This window comes from Rhineura floridana, chromosome 6 (assembly GCF_030035675.1).
Source record: "Rhineura floridana isolate rRhiFlo1 chromosome 6, rRhiFlo1.hap2, whole genome shotgun sequence".
NCBI lineage: Eukaryota > Metazoa > Chordata > Lepidosauria > Squamata > Rhineuridae > Rhineura > Rhineura floridana.
The window spans coordinates 134,569,318-134,575,646 of NC_084485.1; the positions used below are offsets into that span (position 1 = coordinate 134,569,318).

The 6,329-nt window shown below is 41.1% G+C and overlaps 1 pseudogene; it reads right to left on the reverse strand.

Annotated features, from left to right (window-relative positions):
* Positions 1–636: 636 nt before the first annotated feature.
* LOC133388192 (5S ribosomal RNA) lies at positions 637–755 on the reverse strand (annotated as a pseudogene).
* Positions 756–6,329: the final 5,574 nt, after the last annotated feature.

Genomic DNA, 6,329 nt, shown 5'->3' on the forward strand with positions numbered 1-6,329 from the left:
AATTTCTCAAACATCCCTAGTGTCTAGACTGAATTTGTTCAGAATGCAGATAAGAGATCACACGATTGCCTGCTCATCCACACACAAAAATCTGTAGACATCAAGGATTCATTATAAGACATTCAGGCCTAGCTATCTTCCTAGTTTAATGTGCAGGGGATTTTTTCTATGGGGGAGCATACAGTCATGTGAAGAAGGGTGAAAACATCTCTTAATATTCACTGTGTATGAATTTCAAACATCATTAGGTTTATTTTGAGGGAAATGATATGTTTGGATGCATTTCTGTCTTCTGTGTGGCTTGTCATGGCCCTCTAACTTTTGAAATTTGAAGGATTTGTATTAATTGATTTCAGAAGCTCTTTCTAAAATAAAAGCCTGAGATGCATTTCAGGTTTACTAGGATTTTCTCAAGCTGAGCTACGAAAGTTATTTAAAGAGGATTGTGAATTCTTCCTGGTAAAATTTGAAGAGGGATTAGTTTGAAAGAATATGACAAGGTTATAAATAATTTTGTTGTTATATGCCTTCGAGTCTATTAAGACTTTTGGCGACCCTATGAAACTTTTTTGGATATATTCATAGGGTTTTCATGGTAAGAGGTATTCAGAGGTGGTTTACCATTGCCTTCCTCTAAGCCTACGGGACCTGGTATTCCCAGGCAGTCTCCTATCCAAGTACTAACCAGGCCTGACCCTGCTTAGCCTCTGAGATTAGATGAGATCAGGCATGTTCAGGGTAGTATGGCCATAGGCCTGATAATAATTAGCCCCAGCTAACCAGGGAGTACCCAATATTTCATCGTCATTACATTTCATTGAATTGTTTTTAAGTATGGTATCAAGATTAAGTGCAATGGGGCAGCAACTGCTTTCTGTTCTACTAGACTATCTCCATCTAACAATTATCTTCAAGATCATAAATGTTTGACTGAAAAATAGGTCATGGAACTTCTGAATGGCAGACTATTTTTATTTCTTTGTCCAATCAAGCCTTTTATCCACTTGAAGATCAAACATAGTTTAGCTTAGAACATTGCTATGACTACACTCTTGTCATAGTAATAATGTTCTGCAACAATAGGAACTGAAGGCTTTGAGCCATCCTAGTAACATCACACATATAACAACTATGTGAAAAATGAAATATCTAAAATGCTAAAAATAAAACAATATCAGCATTCCATTAAATGGACATAGAGGAATTAGATCCTGGCTTTATGTTGAGACTTGGAGTCCAGATTAAACCACAATTTCCTGATTTGGATGTAACTTTGGTTTAAAGTAACCATTATACAAGTGGCAATAGTGGTTCATAAAGCAAGGAGAGGAAAAGGGAGAATGAGTGGGCACAATACTCATTCCTGACTAAATAAGCCATACTTTATAAAGCCAAGTTTATGTCATAACATTACGTCTTTATGCAAGCCAGCCAGTAGTGCCACAAGTGTTCTGGGTTTTATCTAACTGAATCATACTTAGAGTAGACTCATTAAAATCAGTAGATTTAAGTTAGTCAAGTTCATTAATTTGAATGAGTCTATTATGAGTATGACTTAGTTGGATACAACCTTCTGACTGTAATAGCCACATGGAAATAATCAGTGTTAACCAATGTCAACCTGAAGAGCATTTGTCCACAATCTAAGGCAGGGCTTCCTAAACGGTGGTCCACGGACCGCCAGTGGTCCATGAGCTTCATTCAGGTGGCCTGTGGTGTCTCTGTAAAAATACAATTAAAAATAACACAGCACCTAGCATAGCACATTGCAATTGCTGCAACAAGCAGAAAAATCATTCAGTGGTCCAGCAAGACTCTCAGACATTTTCAAGTGGTTCATGGTGAGAAAAGCTGTTCACTGCTCTAAGGCAATCACTTAGATCAAGCTCTGTGACATATATTGGAAACTTCATTGCCTGATGTGATGATTTCGAGGACCAGATCCAGAGCTGCTGATTGCAACTTTAAGAGTTTGAATGCAATAATATGGCAGGCGGTGACACTTTCTGTCCCAGTGCTCAACATGGGCTCTTTTGTGGAGGAAAGGTGGGATAGTTGCTTGGTTGCCATTGCTCCGATCATAGGTAGGGTGGCTGTGTTCCTTCTGTTTGAAGGGCTGTCAGAGTACAGCCCTCTATTTGGAGGGCTATCTGGTCCAAGCCTGGGTCAAAGATAAAGAGCCATAAGAAGGGAGAGCAGAAGAGGCCTTGAAGTTGCCCATGAACAGTTAGCACCTGGGCAGTAGACTGAGCAGGCCCAGAAGTCAACCCTGGTCACAGTCTTCCCCGTTATAGTGAGATGTATTGTAGCTCTTTTTATTTTAGTTATTTTAAAATGTGTGTCTGTGTATTAGCATATGCTAATTGCATATCTGTATGCATATAGGTGCCTTCCCTTTTATGGTGATGTGTTTCTTCTTTTATTGGTGATGCATGGGGGGGTCACCCTAATATTGTTCCTGCATATGTGGGGGTGCATTTGCCTCCACCTCCTCTTTTTTACAGAAGACTTGGGTGGGTTTTTTCTGAGAAGAGGGGGGAGATCATGTGGGGTTTGCTGGCCAATCTGGAGGGGTGGGGAGAAGGCTTAAAAGCCAGTCCTGCCCCCAACTCCCACTCTTTGCTTATTTGCTGCACCCACCCTCCCATCCTTTCAGTATGAGCTTGTTCACCGCCCAGAGAGCTGTTGCTAGTCGGGCGGTATATAAGCTTAATTAAATAAATAAATAAATAATTGCTATTTAGGGGCTGAGTAGGATTTTTTTTGAGGGGGGGATCCACATTTTTATCCCTTTTGTTTTGCCTACTCCATACTCCAAGGTTTGACTGCATTGGTTGTAAGGATATTTGGTTGGCATGGAGTCCGGGCCGGTGACGAGGTTGAGGGTAAACATGTAGGTGTACTGAGGAATTTTGGGTTTAAGGGACCCTCTAGGAATCACCTGGTCAAAGATGGCTGGGTTGGACATGAGAGGTGCCCCTTATGGACTGGCTTATGTATTGTGGTGAATGCCTGTTCAGTGGGGCCCGGATGCACTGGTTGGATGCATACCCAAGGCTCCCCTAACAAGGAAAGAGGTTTTTCTCCTCATTGGCTGGGGAGCTTCAGCCTGCAGGTGGTTATATGCCAAGGGAGCTGGGGAGGAAGCTCCCCCCCCAGAGTTAGTCAAACACCTCACCTGCCCAGATGGTTTGAATTTGGTTAATTTGGTTGAGTTGGCCTACATGTTCTCCAAAAAATTGTTATATCTAAATAAATATAACTTCATTCCAGTGTCTGTGTCCTGAATCTTCTTTCTGGGTGTGGGGGCAATTGTGGCTCCCCACTTCTGTTCCATCTTCTGCTTACTCTCCTTTTCCTCCCCTCTGCATCCTACTTCATACCAAGATTCCATTCTAATTCTCCCCATAACTAATAATACAGATTGTCTAGATTTCTAGATTTATGTTATATATATATCAGGGTTCTCATTTTTATGTGTAAACTGGCCAGAGCACCTTTCTTATCAGGCAGTATATACACACGGTAAATAAAAGTAAATAAACAAATATCCTCATCAAATGGAGGAGATAGGGAAAAGAGGCATCCACAAAGCTTCCTTTAGGTCAGGGGTGGGGTACTATTTTCAGCTAAAAGGCCACATTCCCTCAACAGCAACTGGCTGGGATGAGCGGGCTCAAGGAAAAATATAGATTAAGCGATTGATGGGACTCTTATATTTGTATTGCAGCCTACATTCCAGCCATGCAAAAGCCAGAAGTTTCTACACACACATCACTCCACCCTTAATTCAGACAAGCAAGAGGCATTGTTACCTTTCAAAGGCACATTTGAGCTCAGCAAAAGCACTTGGAAAAGCATGGAGCATGGCTAGTGAGGGATGTGGCCAGGAGAGGATGTGTGGCTTGGGGAGAGTCTCAGGGTCCAGACAGCAATGCCCAGAGGTCCTCATTCATTCCCTGGGCCTGAGGTCCCCCATCCCTGCTTTAGATCTATAACACACCATTGTTTGTCCATGGATTCCAAAAGTCACCTTTCTCTGAGTTCAGATCACAGCCCAGTCTCTTTCATGTGATGCACAGCTGCTGCATTGTCTCCGAACCTTTCCCCACCTCTTGTTTTGATCAGAACTCTTTTGCTTCATAAAAGAGAATTTTATTGCCAGCCCTGAATGATGGGCATTTGAACTCCCGCCTCCTCCAGCAAAAGGAGGGAGACAAAAGAAAACCTGGCTATTTGATCCCACTGTAAAGGAGATCAGTACAAAAACTTTAAGTGTCTGAGATGTGATGGTTCCAAAATGGTCAGCTAAAAAAACTAGTTTGTAAGCTCTCAGAGTGTAACAGTGATGTCCTTGGCTTTGTTTCCAGTATACATTGACTTAAAGATCTTTTTGCTCCTTCTGTCCAGAGTAAGCAAGCAACCACTCCAATCCGTATTGTGTGCATATTTTAGAGTGGTCCCCTTTTGCCAGCTATATCTCAGAATTCAATTAGTAAGCAGCACCTGTATCCTTAATCAATTGGCTCTGCAGGCTACAGTTACAATAAAATGAGACACTGTTGAGATCACCATCCAGAAATTCTTTTTATCGGAGGGGAAAAATGTACACGAAATGCAGCAGCCTGTGAAGGGGGAGCAGGTGATGTGGTTGAGAAACAAATCAAATTCTCTTAAGAACATAAGAAGAGCCTGTTGGATCAGGCCAGTGGCCATCTAGTCTAGCATCCTGTTCTCGCAGTGGCCAACCAGATGTCCATGGGACTATGTGTGGCTATGAAGCAAAGAGGAATTTGCCTACACATGATGTCGCTTACAATATGGACGTAGATTTCCACACAAGAGCACCAATGAAGCGTATGTTAAATGAAGCTGAAGGTTCTTCCTCAGGTAAAAAATCTGAGGAACTTTGAGATCCTAACAGCCCGTAACTACTCCAAGGATACTACACTTGTTCTCCCCATAAATGATGCGCTCTCATTCCCCTTTTCACCTTCTTATATTGAAAGGGCCTCTTTTATCTTTTAATCCACCACTCTACTTGCACATTCAAAGCAACCTACATATTCATATCAAATCAACAAAATAATAAAGACCAATGGAACCATGCAACCACAAGCAAAGACTGTTTCTTTCACCACTGTTATTTTTTTGTGAAGCATGGGAGATGGCAGTAACAAAATCAGGATCTTTTCATAGAAAGAAGATGTAGAGATATAGAAAGCTCCATCTGTGGGGTTTTTCCTTGTTTTGTGTTAAAAGGCTGGGGAGCTCCACCAGAAAAGAAAAGTTGGCAACCCTAACCAAGGATGAGCTAGCAACAAAACATGCTTTCTCTTTTCTGCTGTACCAAAAAAAATTGTGCTTTAAAGGCAGAGCTGACTCTGAGCACAGGTATGTATTAATTAACAAAGGATTTAGGCATCCTAGTGGAGAATAACAAACTGAACATAAGCTAAAAACATGAATGCAATCTTAGGCTGTATTAACAGAAAAACTGGTGTGAAGATCACGGAAGTCATTGTTGTGCTCTAGTTTGTACTGGACAGGCTGCATCAGGGAACTCTCCACCAAGTTCTGGGCATCACCATTTAAAAAAGGATACTGTAAAACTGGAGCATGCAGAGAGGAAAGTAATGAATTATTAAGAGAGCTGGGTATGTTCAGCCTGGAAAAGAGAAGGTTCAGTGGAGTCACAATTGTGGTTTTCCAGTATCTGAAGGCTTGTCATGCAGAAGATGAATGAAACATGTTTCTCTATTGTTCCAGAGAGCAGGACCAGAACCAAGCAATGGAGATTGCAGGGAAGAAGATTTTGGCCAAGCATTAAGAGAAACCTTCTAACAGTACAAGCTATTTAACAGTGGAACAAAGTGCCTGCGGAGTACAGATGGCGGATAAATTCAATTCAGTTTGCATTTAAAGTGGACTCTATCTAATGTGTGTTTTCCAAAACAGTATGAGAACTGAAACACAGCCATCCTTCAAAATTTGCACACATCCAAATGTTGCAATGCAGTTCTGCAACCAATGTTTACAAAAATGCATACCTTAGGGGGGAAACACGCATGAAAATGAATACATTCATGAAAACAGCATACAAAAAGGCATTATATTAGGAAAAATTACTTGCAAAAATGTGTATATTAGTTAAAACCGCAGGCAAAAATGTGTTTATTAGGAGAAATTCACACTAAAATGCTGAAGGATTTTCATGAGGATTTCAAAAAAAATGCTGCAGAAACCTGGAGAATTGAATTTAAGATTGGAAAAATGAGGAACTGAGAAAACTGAAAATTGACAGATCCTTCCATCCCTACACAGGAGTG